Source organism: Bufo bufo, chromosome 3 (genome assembly GCF_905171765.1).
Source record: "Bufo bufo chromosome 3, aBufBuf1.1, whole genome shotgun sequence".
In the NCBI taxonomy this organism is placed as follows: Eukaryota; Metazoa; Chordata; class Amphibia; order Anura; family Bufonidae; genus Bufo; species Bufo bufo.
Window position 1 is genome coordinate 611,176,202 of NC_053391.1, and position 17,449 is coordinate 611,193,650.

A 17,449-nucleotide genomic window follows, 5' to 3' on the forward strand; every position below is an offset into this window, starting at 1 on the left:
AGCCCAATTTTATCTATGTAATTACTGTATATACTGCATATGCCATACGGAAAAACGGAACGGAAAAACGGACCGGAAACAAAAAACGGAACAACGGATCCGTGAAAAACGGACCGCAAAACACTGAAAAAGCGATACGGTTGTGTGCAATAGGCCTAAGGCTAGGTCTACACGACGACATTTGTTAAGCGACATTTTGTCGCACCAATGTCGCGCAACACTTTTTATAATGATAGTCTATGGTGTCGCACTGTGACATGCTGCGATTGCGACAGTCGCAAAAAATCCATTCAAAATGGATTTTTCTGCAACTGTCGCGTTGCAGTCGCAGCATGTCGCAGTGCAACACCATAGATTATCATTATAAAAAGTGTTGCGCGACAAATGTTGCAGCGTAGTTGTGCCCTATCTGTCACGCGACACATGTCGTCGTGTAGACCGAGCCTAAAACATCTGCGGCGTAATTTGACCTGCGGTGCGGATTTGAAATCTGTAGCATGTCCACTTATGCTGGAGATCTCCACCATGGATTTCGCCCTCTGCAAAGAAGAGGGTGAAATCCGCAGCCATTTCCACAGTGGACTTTCCGCTGTATTTTACATCCCGTGTTGTGTTTTTACATTCCGCTAAGGGTATATTCATATGTCTGTGCAGGGAAGTTCAGCCGGCCCCATTCACTCGAAGGTCCGTGGCCGGGGTGCCACTGTGCGGGAAAAGACAGTAAAGGGGAGGGGACGCAGCGCTGCTGCCGCTTCATTGTGAGGGTCCCAGAGTGCAGACCCCCGCCAATCATAAAGTGATATTATATCCTAGCAATATGCCATCACTTCATCAGGTTTAGGGCTCATGCACACAAACGTATCTTGTTTTCGGGTCTGTTCCGTTTGTTTTTGCGGCTCGTATGTGGAACCATTCACTTCAATGGGGCCGCAAAAAAAGCAGAAATGACTCAGTTTGCATTCTGTTTCCGTATGTCCGTTCCGCAAAAAAATAGAATATGTCCTATATAGTCCGCCTTACGGACAAGGATAGGACTGTTCTATTAGAGGCCAGCTGTTCCGTTCCGCAAAATACAGAATGCAAATGGACGTTATCCCTATTTTTTTGCGGATCCGTGTTTTGCAGACCACAAAATGCATACGGTCGTGTGCACGAGCCCTTAGTCAGATCCGCATTACTTATGTCCGGTCTTCTGCTCTGTAATATAGAATATAACGCCAGTGCTGGATCGGTCATATGACAGACATGAAAGGGTATTCTTATCATTAGAAGTTACCCTCCAACCACAGGATAGGGGATAACTCTTACATGAGTGGGGGTCCTCTGGGAAGAACGGGAGCCCTGTACCATGCAATGTGGCCGGTCGTGCATGCGCACTGCCGCGCCATTCATAGCTGTACTTTGCTATCTCTGGAACTGTCATTTAGATGAATGGAGCAGCAGTGTGCCTGCTCAACCTGCCGCTCTGTTCATTTCAGAGGGCCCTGCGTGGTATGGGGCCACACTGTCATGATCCCAGTGGTAGGACCCCCACTGATCTAACAGTTATCCCCTATCATGTGCATGGGAGGTAACTTCAAATCACCGGAATACCCCTTTAATGGTGCCTTTGAACTTAATTGCGTCCGTTAGGCTTCTATTATAGTGTCCATCATTTTGGATGGACATACACATAGGGGCCTAATGGAGCCTCAAATAAATAGAAGTAAAATGCTAAAGGCATATGTAACAGTGCCCTCTCTCCGTGTGCTGTGGAAGGGTATATAACATCACTGGTTAAGGTGCCCGCTTCATACCCCACTCTGTGCACCAGGTGCAGTTTCTGTTTTGTTTCACAACCGTTCCCTGAAGTTAAAATTGCATTTATCATGTAGAGAAAGTTAATACAAAGCACTTACTAATGTATTGTGATTGTCCATATTGACTCCTTTGCGGCTTGATTCATTTTTCTATCACATTATACACTGCTCGTTTCCATGGTTACAACCACCCAGCAATCCAGCAGTGGTGCTGGTGCCTGCACACAAAAGGAAAAACACTAGCCTCTCTGCTGCCCGGGACCGCGGGAGTGCACATAGGCTAGTGTTTTTTTTTCCCTATAGTGTGCAAGCACGACCACTGCTGCTGGATTGCAGGGTGGTCGTAACCATGGAAACGAGCAGTGTATAATGTGACGGGAAAAATGAATCCAGCAAAGGAAGCAATATGGATAATAACAATACAGTAGTAAGTGCCTTGTATGAACTTTCTCTACATGATAAATGCCACTTACTGAAGGGAGACAACCCCTTTAAAAGAACAGGGAGTATTAGAAGCGCCACATCTCGGGCTATGCTCCTGGGCAGTAATGATTACGTGTTCATATACATTACCATCTACATCCTGCAGCTGCAGATTAGTCATCGGCACAAGGACAGTATGGGCCACATGCAGCTATTTTAAACTAGACTAGAAAAACCTGTCTAAATACCAATATTTAGCTCCGTCATAAATCTATTATCTTCCTATTTCTGCAGTTTACATCTTCCATAATAACGTGCAGGTTCGAGGAATAATAGGAGCAGACATGTACTGAAACCCAAACTATTCTATGGGCGAAACTAGTCTTTTAAATAAATACATAAAGATAAAGAAAATAATAATAAGTATGTGTTTGTCTATATACTTCACCATTTCTTTTCACTATGACTCTGAAATATAATTTCTACTCCCACATGGAGATTTTAAAGGGGTATCTGTCTTTTTGCGTTTTGGTATAGCAGACAGGGCTGTGGAGTCGGTAGATAAATGTTCCGACTCCGGCTCCTCAGTTTTATGTACTTCCGACTCCGACTCCTCTGTATTAATATGCGGATGTATTTTATACATTCCTTGAGGGAAAGAAACGCAACCTACCACAGGACTACTGGCTGGGAAGCCAACAGTCTACTGTATTGCACAGTTTAAGCAAAAGACAAACACAATGAAAACAAAGGAGGATCCAGGACGGGGCATTTATTCTAAAACCTGATTTTCCTAGTAGAATCCCATAGTCATGTTTAAAGTTTAAGCGAACAATCGGAGTTTACAAGTTTTTATAGCCTTAGCTGAATGACAGCAGTTTTTCCAATGGTTTACAGCTTCAGTCTTGAGCTATTGACCCTCCATTCCCTTCACTTATACAAGTGTCTCTAGTCCTGCAAAAAATGTATTTAATCCCTTATCAGTGAGAGGCGAGGTTACACATGGACGCTGCGTGTAACACAACACTATGGAAAGTATAAGTATTGCAGCTCCTAACTGTGCGTTGCGTGCCATATAGTGAAGCACATGAAAAGCATGCTTCTTCACGGTCACTTAACGTGTTCGTTTTGCGGTTACGTGAGGCACTGCATGCATTGGTCTTTATTCTTACAGTAGAGAAGTCATTAATTATAACTTTTTGTGAATTGGGACATTTAAACTTGCTTTTTTTTTTTTTATTATTCCAATCTAAATTTAGTAGGAGTCGGAGTCGGTGCATTGTTTGCCGACTCCAGGTACCCAAAATTTCCCCCGACTCCGACTCCACAGCCCTGATAGCAGAGGTGGCCATAAGCTGTCCCCATCAGGCTGTTTGACATGAGAAGACCTTTCTAGACCCTATTGGTCCCCCAGTAACGCTGCACACCTAATAGAACAAGAAAAAACTCTGACGCCATTTGTGAATATGCCCTGAGGTGTATATCCAGACCTTCCAAGTGTCCTGCTGAATCTTGGCTAAGGAGGCCCCTGATGCGCTGACTGAGATGGAAGACGCCTCCACTGTCATCCATCAGCTCCTCCAGTAGAGACCTGGCACATGCGCCGTGGGTTTTCCCTTTTTTACAGAGAAATCATTGTTCATTGAACTGGTTCCCATCTCACTTCTGGGGCCTTCTCTTTGGGGACAGGAGCATAGGCAGAATGACCATTCCTCTGCCCACAGAAGTTCTTTGATGGAGCAGCCTGTAGGAGACATGGGAAGCTTCAGCAGGACACTTGGAAGGTCTGGTATACGTCGCCCAGCGGACACGTCAGAGTCCATTACCATGACTAGGTTTAAAAAGGTCTTTTTCATGTCATACAGTGAAAACAATTTCTAGGGAAAAACCTGAGACCAGACGTGAAGTCAATGTGAGGAACTCGCGGCGTGTGTCAGGTCTCCGCTCCTCTGACATTTATAATTCTAGGTGACCCCGAGAGTCCTTGTCGACAGGACTATTTTTTCCGTCATGTATAACTGAAAGAAACTGAACCGTTATGTGCCCCCATAGACATGTATTAGGACGGAGCAAAACAATATGCCTCTTAAAGGGTCCCGTTTTGCATTCCGTCCTAGAATTCCGTTATAACAGAACCTATAATGGAATTCTAGAACGCCAATGTGAACCCGGCTTTACTCTGACAGCATTATGTCAGTGTAATTCAGTAGATTCCAGGACTCTAAGGCCGAGTTCACATGAGCGAGTTTTCCATTTAGATGCGATGCGTGTAGCATCCGGACTGAATCCTGACCCATTCCTTTCAATGGGTCCGTGTACATGGGTGTGGTTTTTCATGCATCATCTCTGCGTTCAAGAAAAATCGCAGCATGTTCCATACTGTGCGCTTTTCACGCACCTCTGGCTCCATAGAAGTGAATGGGGCATCCAGATGCAATGGGTTTTTCACTGACAGTTTCTAAAAGATGTAGATTGTTATTCTTCAGTCTTTCATCGCGCGTGTGAAAAACGTATGCAATCCGGATACAATCCAGACAGAAAAAAACGGAAACACTGAACGCAATGGTCGAAAAAACAGATTCAGCTTGCGTGCAAAAATCAGTTTTTTCCTGAAGAGATCCTGACACAATCCGTGTCGCTCGTGTTGAAGAGACCTGAAGATTTCCTTGTAATGTATAGACGGCTCTGCCGGAACGGGAGCCTCTTGTACCGGACGGCTCTGCCGGAACGGGAGCCTCTTGTACCGGACGGCTCTGCCGGAACGGGAGCCTCTTGTACCGGACGGCTCTGCCGGAACGGGAGCCTCTTGTACCGGACGGCTCTGCCGGAACGGGAGCCTCTTGTACCGGACGGCTCTGCCGGAACGGGAGCCTCTTGTACCGGACGGCTCTGCCGGAACGGGAGCCTCTTGTACCAGATGGCTCTTGGTTCTCTGGCTCCTTTAATACGGCATACGAACAGCGGATGTCTTTATGCGACAACCCCTTTAAAATAAATGATTCCAAAACAAGTCTCCTTCCACGCTCCTTTACCTTCTATTAATAACTTCCTAATCTTCATTTGGGACATTTCATTTTCTTTCCACATTTTGAATTACAAAATGAAAACACTGTCTCTTTGTTTGGAAGCCTTCATCTCCGTCATTAATACAATGTGACATTATTATACAGAGTGGCCCCAGTGAGGAATCTAGATGGAATATTAATAGAGTGCTTTAGGCCTCTTTCACACGGGCGTTGCGGGAAAATGTGCAGGTGCGTTACGGGAACACCCGCGATTTTTCCGCGCGAGTGCAAAACATTGTAATGCGTTTTGCACTCACGTGAGAAAAATCGCGCATGTTTGGTACCCAAACCCGAACTTCTTCACAGAAGTTCGGGCTTGGGATCGGTGTTCTGTAGATTGTATTATTTTCCCTTATAACATGGTTATAAGGGAAAATAAGAGCATTCTGAATACAGAATGCATAGTAAAATGGTGCTGGAGGGGTTAAAAAATAAAAATAAAAATTTAACTCACCTTAGTCCACTTGCTCGCGCAGCCCGGCATCTCCTTCTGTCTCCTTTGCTGAACAGGACCTGTGGTGATGTCACTCCGGTCATCACATGGTCCATCACATTATCCATCACCATGGTAAAAGATCATGTGATGGATCATGTGATGACCGGAGTGATGTCACCACTGTTCAGCAAAGGAGACAGAAAAGGAGATGCCGGGCTGCGCGAGCAAGTGGACTAAGGTGAGTTAAATATTTTTTATTTCTTTTTTAACCCCTCCAGCACCATTGTACTATGCATTCCGTATTCAGAATGCTATTATTTTCCCTTATAACCATGTTATAAGGGAAAATAATAATGATCGGGTCTCCATCCCGATCGTCTCCTAGCAACCGTGCGTGAAAATCGCACCGCATCCGCACTTGCTTGCGGATGCTTGCGATTTTCACGCGGCCCCATTCACTTCTATGGGGCCTGCATTGCGTGAAAAACGCAGAATATAGAGCATGCTGCGATTTTCACGCAACGCACAAGTGATGCGTGAAAATCACCGCTCATGTGAACAGCCCCATAGAAATGAATGGGCCAGTATTCAGTGCGGGTGCAATGCATTCAACTCACGCATCGCACCCGCGCGGAATACTCGCCCGTGTGAAAGGGGCCTTACATTCCCGAGAACTGAGGCGGGGGTGAAACCTGCACATCTTAGGCGCTGTTCACATTGGCCCAGGTTTACTAACTCTGGAGATGGTGTAGGCTTAGACGGGCAGACTTATCACCGGGGCTCAGGCTGGACGATACATGTGGTGCAGGGACAGGCACTTTTCTCTCACTCTATGGCCTCATGCACACGACCGTTGTGTGTTTTGCGGTCCGCAAATTGCGGATCCGCAAAACACGGATGGCGTCCGTGTGCATTCCGCGATTTGCGGAACGGCACAGACAGCCATTAATATAACTGCCTATTCTTATCAGCAAAACAGACAAGAATAGGACAGGTTATATTTTTTTTGGCGGACCACGGAACGGAGCAACGGATGGGGAAAGCACACAGAGTGCTGTCCGCATCTTTTGCGGCCCCATTGAAGTGAACGGGTCCGCATCCAAGCCACAAAAACTGCGGCTCGGATGCGGACCAAAACAACGGTCGTGTGCATGAGGCCTATAACAACTATTGGTTGGCTTGGTTTGAGACAGATTTTTACTCCACAATTTTGGCGCAAAAGGGCACATATAAGCCCTCCCCTTTCCCACACAGCTCCACCTTCTTTCTAATAAGCCCCACCCCTTATCAAGCATGTCAGAAAAAAAGTGTAGAAACCCCAGATGAGCCAATTTGCACCACTTTTTAGAGAGAATTTGGCAAAGGCACATTAGTAAACCTGGGTTAGTGGGGGAGATCTATCAAAACGGATTCCACCTTTTATTTTTCACAGCTCCTTTGAAAAATGAAAGGTGGAATCTGATTGGTTGCTATGAGCAACTAAGATCATTTTTCTTTTACACCAATTTTGATGAATTTCCCCCAGTGTGTTTTTCTGTTTCAGTATGACACATACGATGGGAAAAATCTCCTGACGTATTCGAAACACGTATGCGTAGTATAAATATCTCCGGTCTTCAGGCATGGCCACCATATGGAGATTTTTGCAGAAAACCTGTGATCCATGCTATACGGCAGGACTGGAGTCAATAGTATAGATGCAGTAGGGATCCGTACGCGGAGTACGAATTGTGGCAGCTGTTCAGATATGACTGAGATCTGAGACCCAAAGTCAAGAAGAAGGAGGAAGAAGAGATCATCAATCAGCTGCCCCCCCCCCCCCCGGTGTCACTCTCTGACTGGGGCATTTTTCGTGATGTTTCTACAAGCAGGTTTTGTGTGTTAAGAAAACATGGGAAAACTGCAGAAAAAAGGCTAAACCACTAGAAATGTCTGGGCGTTCTGCAAGATCATTTCTGAAGGCCCTTGCAGAGAGAGGGACATTTTTGTCACTGTCCAGGCCCCTTCCCTTTCCTGTATATACAGTGCTCAATGAAAGCTGTGTATACAAATCCTGCTCCGATCCTAGCGATCAGATCTGCGGTGTGCGCGACAGAAGGCTGTGTTACCCCTGTTACAGGAGAAATCAGCAAAAAAAATACTGTATAATTTTAAAGGGTAACTGTCATATTTTTATTTTATTTGCTAGTTTTTTAGAGCTAGGCATGTATACCTGAGCTAGTCTGTCAATGATTGCCAAAAGATCTGTAATTACCTTATAATAACAGCTTTCATTATTGTCTCCTGTCCCTTTCAATGCTCCCTTAAAAGACCGTTACTAGGGCTCATCTGTCTCTCGTTAAGGCTCCATTCACACATCCGTGTGTGTTTTGCGGATCCGCAAAAAATGGACACCGGCAATGTGCGTTCCGCATTTTGAGGACCGCACATCGCCGGCACTTAATAGAAAATGCCTATTCTTGTCTGCAATTGTGGACAAGAATAGGACATGTTCTATTTTTTTTGGGATCGGAATTGCGGACCCGGAACTGCGGGTGCGCATTTCCGGATCCAGGCCGCACATCGTGCGGCCCCATAGAAGTGAGTGGGTCCGCAATTCCGTTCCGCAAAATGCGGAACAGAATTGCGGACGTGTGAAAAGAGCCTAAGTCTACTTTCACACTGGCGTTTTGGCTTTCCGTTTGTGAGATCCGTTCAGGGCTCTCACAAGCGGTCCAAAACGGATCCGTTTTGCCCTAATGCATTCTGAATGGAAAAGGATCCGCTCAGAATGCATCAGTTTGCCTCCGATCAGTCTCCATTCTGCTTGCAGCGTTTTGGTGTCCGTCTGATGAAACTGAGCCAAACGGATCCGTCCTGACACACAATGTAAGTCAATGGGGACGGATCTGTTTTCTATGCCACAATCTGGCACAATAGAAAACGGATCCGTCCTCCATAGACTTCCAATGGTGTTCAAGGCGGAACCATCTTGGCTATGTTAAAGATAATACAAACTGAAGCAGACAGTTGTATTATCTGAACGGATCCGTCTGTGCAGATGAATAACGGATCCGCACCAAACGCGAGTGTGAAAGTAGCCTAAGAAGACAGGAAGACGGAGGGGCGGTCCTTCACACTGCATGCCTGCATTAGGCTTCAGAGTGAGGAGGCGTGTCTCTGAGTAATCCAATCTGATTGGCTGGCAGGGAGCTGCTGGCTACAGCAAGTGTGTATGGGAAGTGAGGGAAAGCAGTTTTGGCCTCAGAGAACTGGCAGAGGAGCCATCTTGAGAAGATCCTCATATTGTAAATGTTTAAACAGCTGTAACTAAGGGAAAAAATTTAAGGAAAACAGTGGTAAGTGAAGAAACTAAAGATTGCTTTATGCATAATGCTGCTGCAGCAATAACCTATGCTAAAATTGATTATTATTATTTTTTTTATAAAAACAGGACAGTTATCCTTTAAATGCCCATAAAAGGTCTTGTATGATCTTCTTGGTAGAACAAAAAAACAAAAACAAAAACAATCTAATTAAATAATAATGCCAGTACTATCCCACACCACAACTTCTAGCCCCGCCCCCGGAGACCATAAAATATTTAAATGTGCCTGATCAGGAAGGGGCATTGATCTTGAACTGGTTAAAGTAGCCGAAAATTCTGATTTTACTGATTGTTAGGCCTCATGTGCACGACTGTATTTTTTGAGGATCGCACATGGACTCATTCATTTCTATGGGTCCGCAAAAAATGTGGACAGCGTATAGATGTCATCCATGTGGTGCCCGCATCTGTGCGGTCGTTCCGCAGATCGCAGAACATGTCCAATTCTTGTCCATTTTTCAATCAAGAATGGGTGGTTCTATTAGGAAAATGCTGGGTGCAGTATCTGGATTTTGCGAATGTGTGGTTTGCGGACCACAAAATACTTGCGGTCGTGCGCATGAGGCTTTAGCGAAATTAATTTGTACGGATGAATGTTTCGCAACATCAGAATGGTTTAGTCGTGGCATCTTTGGTGTCCGTGGGAAGGTTTCTACAATCAAATGCAGTCTGAACCGGATATGAGTCAATGGGTGTGGATGGAAAACCAAAGTGAGAGCGGCCGGTACAATAAAGCTGAAATAACACAATGCACTAGTGTGCCATGTACAAAGAACACACAACCCACTCATAAGCACACTAGAAAGTAGATATTATTATCCCCATAGGCCAGAAACCCCCAAAACTTTTGTGCAAATGGTGTTTTACCACTTTCCAAAAAGGGGGTACGGGCAGGGTCGGTGCCCCAGCAGATTTATGGTCGTTTACAACCCTTCCCTAACTATGAGATGGGGTAGATTTTATTCTAGGCTTTCATCTGGTCTGACAAGGGTGACGTGTCCCTCATGTGTTACTCCGATGGCCACGTGACCCACGTCAAACCAGATGTTGACACGCGGAGACCGGACCGAGACATTAGCCGAAGGGACCAAAAGAGCTGGAACCCAGTGGTAGAGAGTGGGTAAGGGTGCTTGCCTCCACAGGTCCCATGGCATTGGGGTGGGGGCCCTCTCAAAGGTGAACAATCCCTTTAAGCTGGGTTTCCAATTTCAGGTTTTCTTGTACCGTTTTTGAAGCCAAAACAAGGTGTGGATTAAAAAAAAAGAAAAAAAAAAAAAAAGAGGAGTATTTATCATAGAGGGCTGATTCACACGACTATGTGCAGTCCGGAAAACATGGTCTGTGTGTCGGCGGCATACCCCGGACCAACTGCGGCTCATCATCATGTGAGTACAGTACTATAGACCTGCAACCAGATAGGAACTGACTGCACCATAAATCACCAAGATGCAGTCAGCGTGAGTCGGGGGAGAGGCGGCCGACACATGGACCATGTTTTCCAGATCAACCATGGTCGTCCGTAGCTCCCCTGTCCTGGACTAACCTAAATCATAGTAATTTATCATACAGTCAGTTCCTAACATATCACTGGTCTAATTGTACTGTACTCGCATCATCATGTGAGTACAGTACTATAGACCTGCAACCAGATAGGAACTGACTGCACCAGGTGTGTCCATGTACTGCATGCTGCCCCCCTTCACATCACGAGCGCAGGAGGGATTTAGCGGCTGCACAGGGGTTTCTCTACCATTAGAACACATTGATACAGGGCAGTGATGACACAGGATGTGAACGAGGTCTGTCCCCGTAGATGAAGCCTTTTGAACAACATTCACAACCCACAAATTATGAAGTCGGATCCTTATAAGATGATATTTCTGCCTGTAGTCTGAACCGAGCTCGATCGACTATACAGAACATGCGGCGTGTGTCCCGGGCACACTACAGTGTAAGCGCTGATAACACGATGGGGACACTTGGCCGGATGCCCAGATAACACTGTGTAGAGCACAGGAAAGGCCGAAGCTTAGTAACCCAATCATCACATGCCGCTCTGTGTACATAGCCATAATCCGAAGGAGAGGTGGGGACGGCACAACAGGACCACTGTCATCCAGTGGTCACCACCACACAGCAGCACCCATCAGATTCTGTCCCTAATGAGGCCACAATCTAATGTCCCTGTCACTAATGCAGACAGTGGGGTTGTTCCAATAAAGGGGTTGTTCAGGTTCAGAGCTGAACCCGAACATATCCCCATCTTCACCCCTCCAGCCCCCCGATATGAGCGTTGGAGCATTTCATGCTCTGATGCTCTACTTTTCCCTGTGCCGCTTCGCGCAGGGCAAAGGCATTTTTTGGAGATCCGGTGACGTACCGGCCTTTCCGTAGGGCTGCCAGGTGGAGGCTTCTGCCCAGCAGTGAGCCCGGTGACGTCACTTGCACTAATGGGCAGTCTTTAGTGCTGCCCTAGCCTGTAAAATGGCTAGGACAACGCCAAAGCCCGCCCATCGGAGTCGGTGACGTCACCAGGAACACTGCTGAGCGGAGGCCTCCAGCGCAGGGCAAGGGAGAGCATTGGAGCAGTTCTTGTCTCATATCAGGGGTGCTGGAGCGGTGAGGATGGGGATATGTCCGGGTTTAGACCCCTTTAAGACAACTTATCCGCTATCCACAGGATAAGGCATAAGCGCCTGATCGGCAGGGGTGTGACCACTGGGGTCCCTGCCGATCATAAGAATAGAGACCTGTGCTCCACCATTTGAATGGAGTGGTGGTCACACATGTCCTCCGATCTATGGGAGATAGCCGAGCGCTTGTACTGGGATATCTGTGTCAGTCCCATAGAGTAGAATGGAGTGGCGGACATGCATGCGTGACCACCGCTCCATTGAAACAGGGAGTACGGACCCCATTCTTGCGATTGGTGGGCCTGGTCCCCAGCGGTTGGACCCCTGCCGATTACACACTTATCCCCTATCCTGTGGATAGCAGATAAGTTGTCTAAGGGTCCATTCAGACGTCCGCAAATTGCAGAACCGCAAAACACGGATGCCGGCCGTTCTGCATTTTGCAGACCGCACATGACTGGCCCTGTGATAGAAATAGTTGTTCTTGTCCGGGATTGCGGGCAAGAATAGGACATGCTCTATCTTATTTGCGTGGCCGCGGAACGTAATAACGGATGCGGACGGCACATGGTGTGCTGTCCGCATCTTTTGCGGCCGCATTGAAATGAATGGTTCCAAACCAAAATTGCAGAACGGATGTCGACCCTGAACTACGGTTGTCTGAATGGACCCTTAATGGGACAACCCCTTTCACCTCCATGTTTTTTGGGGAAAAAGAGGAAATACAAAGAGAATATACCAACTCCACGCAGATGTGGCCCTTGGTCAGATTCAAGACCAAGTCCTAGTGATGCAAGTGATCCAACCACAGAGCCACCATGCTATCATATAGCTGCCCCCTCACTGGCTTCTGTATGACACACGCCCCAGAACATGTATTCACCATCACAGCAGTGCAGTCAGGAGGACACTACTGTATGACACACGCCCCAGAACATGTATTCACCATCACAACAGTGCAGTCAGGAGGACACTACTGTATAACACACGCCCCAGAACATGTATTCATCATCACAGCAGTGCAGTCAGGAGGACACTACTGTATGACACACGCCCCAGAACATGTATTCATCATCACAGCAGTGCAGTCAGGAGGACACTACTGTATGACACACGCCCCAGAACATGTATTCACCATCACAGCAGTGCAGTCAGGAGGACACTAATGTATGACACACGCCCCAGAACATGTATTCACCATCACAGCAGTGCAGTCAGGAGGACACTAATGTATGACACACGCCCCAGAACATGTATTCACCATCACAGCAGTGCAGTCAGGAGGACACTACTGTATGACACACGCCCCAGAACATGTATTCACCATCACAGCAGTGCAGTCAGGAGGACACTACTGTATGACACACGCCCCAGAACATGTATTCATCATCACAGCAGTGCAGTCAGGAGGACACTAATGTATGACACACGCCCCAGAACATGTATTCACCATCACAGCAGTGCAGTCAGGAGGACACTAATGTATGACACACGCCCCAGAACATGTATTCATCATCACAGCAGTGCAGTCAGGAGGACACTACTACTGTATGACACACACCCCAGAACATGTATTCATCATCACAGCAGTGCAGTCAGGAGGACACTACTACTGTATGACACACGCCCCAGAACATGTATTCACCATCACAGCAGTGCAGTCAGGAGGACACTACTGTATGACACACACCCCAGAACATGTATTCATCATCACAGCAGTGCAGTCAGGAGGACACTACTGTATGACACACGCCCCAGAACATGTATTCACCATCACAGCAGTGCAGTCAGGAGGACACTACTATATGACACACGCCCCAGAACATGTATTCACCATCACAGCAGTGCAGTCAGGAGGACACTACTGTATGACACACGCCCCAGAACATGTATTCACCATCACAGCAGTGCAGTCAGGAGGACACTACTACTGTATGACACACGCCCCAGAACATGTATCCACCATCACAGCAGTGCAGTCAGGAGGACACTAATGTATGACACACGCCCCAGAACATGTATTCACCATCACAGCAGTGCAGTCAGGAGGACACTACTGTATGACACATGCCCCAGAACATGAATTCATCATCACAGCAGTGCAGTCAGGAGGACACTACTGTATGACACACGCCCCAGAACATGTATTCACCATCACAGCAGTGCAGTCAGGAGGACACTACTGTATGACACACGCCCCAGAACATGTATTCACCATCACAGCAGTGCAGTCAGGAGGACACTACTATATGACACACGCCCCAGAACATGTATTCACCATCACAGCAGTGCAGTCAGGAGGACACTACTGTATGACACACGCCCCAGAACATGTATTCACCATCACAGCAGTGCAGTCAGGAGGACACTACTACTGTAGGACACACACCCCAGAACATGTATTCATCATCACAGCAGTGCAGTCAGGAGGACACTACTGTATGACACACGCCCCAGAACATGTATCCACCATCACAGCAGTGCAGTCAGGAGGACACTAATGTATGACACACGCCCCAGAACATGTATTCACCATCACAGCAGTGCAGTCAGGAGGACACTACTGTATGACACACGCCCCAGAACATGTATTCACCATCACAGCAGTGCAGTCAGGAGGACACTACTACTGTATGACACACGCCCCAGAACATGTATTCACCATCACAGCAGTGCAGTCAGGAGGACACTAATGTATGACACACGCCCCAGAACATGTATTCACCATCACAGCAGTGCAGTCAGGAGGACACTACTGTATGACACACGCCCCAGAACATGAATTCATCATCACAGCAGTGCAGTCAGGAGGACACTACTGTATGACACACGCCCCAGAACATGTATTCACCATCACAGCAGTGCAGTCAGGAGGACTCTTCTGAAGGAGCGCACTGACTGGAAGCTCTTAGCCACGCCCACTGACTGGGCACCAGTTAGCCACACCCACTGGCCAACTACCGGTTTACTACAACATGAAGGACTATGACGTCTTTCCAGCTGTTATAGAACTACATTTCCCAGATTGCACTAAGCCTCCCGAGGTAAGCTGGTACTTGTAGTTCCATGCACGGCTTCCACCTCAGCTGTACAAATATATAAACATTTATACTGAAAAAACCCTGTCTGTGAGGCCTAAGGCCGTGAGCCCGAAGTCCCCACAATAAGGCACGGGACAGTACAGGGAAGTCATGTGACACACGCGGGACCACCGTATAAATAAGAGCAACAGACCTTTCCGTGTCCACTGCAGACTCCGAGCTCCCACCTCTTGTGTCAGGAAGAGCCGGCGCTTCCGTACTGGGCTGCCCAGCGAATGACACTGCGCCGCTTCCATGGCAACAGCAATGAGTGACACGAGGGAGGAGTGGAAAGGGCGGGGCCGCGGCGTTTGTAAACACAGAGCGGAAAAAAAAACTTTATTGACTTGTGAATTCACTCAGGAGGGGGGAATGCTTAGACCACGTGACCGCCTAGCGGCTCTTCCGTGTATGACTGCGCTGTTATGTGCCATACGTAAGATGGCGGCGTGGTGGGCTGTGTGCACTTTGTAGCGGGCGCCTCTGCTCTGGCTGGAATGGCTCATGGTTCCGGGGTGATGTGCGGGAGTTGTCGGGGTTGGTACTACAGGCTGAAGCATGCTGCAAATGTTGTGCTTAATGGCGCCTCTTAAAGGGCTCTGCACATTTGGGGCTCCCTGCTTGGTAGAATATGAATTATTTGTGCACTCGAGTCTAGATGCCTCTGTAACCGCATGTAGCCCCATATAATACATGGGGCGTAGATATACTCGCCTAGCTGGCTGCAGACATACCTGTACAGGGCGCCCTATGCTTTACCCACTTAGACTTTGGGAAATCTTTTACTATGTCATAGCAACGATTCAAAGGTTTTGATCAGTGGGGTTCAAAGTGCTGAGACCACCACCGATCACTAGAACGAGGCCCGCTCACATATGGCAATCTATCTGCTTGCTGCATCAGACATAATAGTCCATGATTACGCCTCCTGCAGCGAGTGCACGCTATATCAGCTCGTTTCTAGTGATTGGTGGGGGTCTCGGCGCAGACCCTCAGCCATCAAAACTTTTGGCGTGTCGTTATGACACATATCAAAAAGTTTTCCCAATGTACAGGAGCACTTTAAAGTAGCACTCCACAAAAATGTTTTGTCTATGACCTTGTACGTAAGTGATGTAAACTGTGAGTTATAACCTCCCTTCTGATCCTCAGCTGTGTCATGTGACCAACACTCTGACTTTCCAAACACAGCATCTTATGTGTGGACAGGAATGTATTCCTATGGGATCCACAATGTCAGTCTCATAGGAATGAATAGAGAAGTAGCCGACTTCCCGTCCTGTGTCGGTTAAGAAATCAGAGTGGTGACTAGGGCTGCAACGAATACTCGACTAAATCGAGTAATTCGACACAAAAAAATCCTTGATGCAAATTTTTTGCATCGAGGATTCGTTTGTGTCACGTGACCACAGAGCGGGCGTGAAGCGCTTGCTATTACTCCCGCTCCCTGGTCTCCCGCTGCGCTCAGAATACTCGCCTTTCCAGCAGGGGGCCTCCGGACACTCCACAGCACATCCATGGTCCCGTGCTGCACTGACCTCCTGACGTACGCCCGCCGTGACCTGACGCGCTGTGTGATGTCAGGCGCAGAGCAGCGCGGAACAATGGAGTGTCGGCGGCGCCACTGCTGATAAGGTAAATTGGTGCGACTAAGGCCGGGCACCCGGAGTGCACAGCGTCATAGCAACCAATGACGCTGTACACTACGGGTGTCAGGACGAGCGGGGGGGGGGGGGAGCTGCTGGCACAAGGGGGAAGAGCTGATGGCACCAGGGGAACTAATGCACTTGGGCTGATTGCACAGGGGGAATGAAAGGTGTTGGGGACTGATGGCAGAGGTCTGATGAGTTTTTATAAAGGAAAACAGTCTATTAATTAATTTTTCTTATTAGAGTACTCGATTAATCTTAAAAAAATAATCCTTTACTGCAGCCCTAGTGTTGACCCATGACACAGCTGAGGAGCAGAAGGGAGGTTATAGCTCACAAATAGAGTCTGGTAAGAAGATTACCTTCACTACAGTTTACATCATGTACCTTTCTGACAGGTCAGAGAATTAAACATTTGTGGGAGTGCTACTTTAAAGGGGTTATGCCATGATTGATGTAAAAAATAAAATCAGACATATAGTAAATGACTCCCTTTCTAACAAAGTTAGAACCAGCCCTGTACCGCACATGGATCACGGTCCCATTCAAGTCAGTGGGTCCGCAACGCAATACGAGATTCACACGTCCGGTGCCCGTGCATTGCGGACCAGTATTTGCAGTCCGCAGCACTGGCACAGCGATCATACGGTCGTGTGAATGGGCCCTTAAACTGAGCACGTTCGACCAGCACAGTGAGATGGACAAAAAAAAAAAAAGGAAAATCCCAAACAGCAGGTGGCGCTATACAGATGCATTTTATTGAATAGCTCACTGGCTATGCTAAATTTTTAATTACATGCAATGACAAAAGTATTCAGATCCAGGTGCTGGTTTGAAAAATGTAGAATATGTTTTGTGACACAACCCCTTTAAGCCGTGTTGACCTGCATTTTGGATTCCATTTATAATGGGTTTGATCTTATGACAGATACCACCAGCCGCTGCATCGGTGCATTTGTTTTTGGGATGCATTGGTCCATTACATATGGTTGCATAC

At 47.3% G+C, this 17,449-nt stretch overlaps 2 protein-coding genes across 2 annotated transcripts in view; one reads left to right on the top strand and one right to left on the bottom strand.

Annotated features, from left to right (window-relative positions):
* Nucleotides 1-15,040, bottom strand: part of CAB39L (calcium binding protein 39 like) — a 98,885-nt gene extending 83,845 nt beyond the window's left edge. Inside the window, exon 1 of the mRNA XM_040426017.1 lies at nt 14,958-15,040. The gene's annotated coding sequence lies outside the window, so the exon portion shown is untranslated. The remainder of the gene's footprint in view (nt 1-14,957) is intronic.
* A 159-nt stretch (nt 15,041-15,199) lies between these two features.
* Nucleotides 15,200-17,449, top strand: part of SETDB2 (SET domain bifurcated histone lysine methyltransferase 2) — a 56,515-nt gene continuing 54,265 nt past the window's right edge. The window contains exon 1 of the mRNA XM_040426023.1: nt 15,200-15,340. The gene's annotated coding sequence lies outside the window, so the exon portion shown is untranslated. The remainder of the gene's footprint in view (nt 15,341-17,449) is intronic.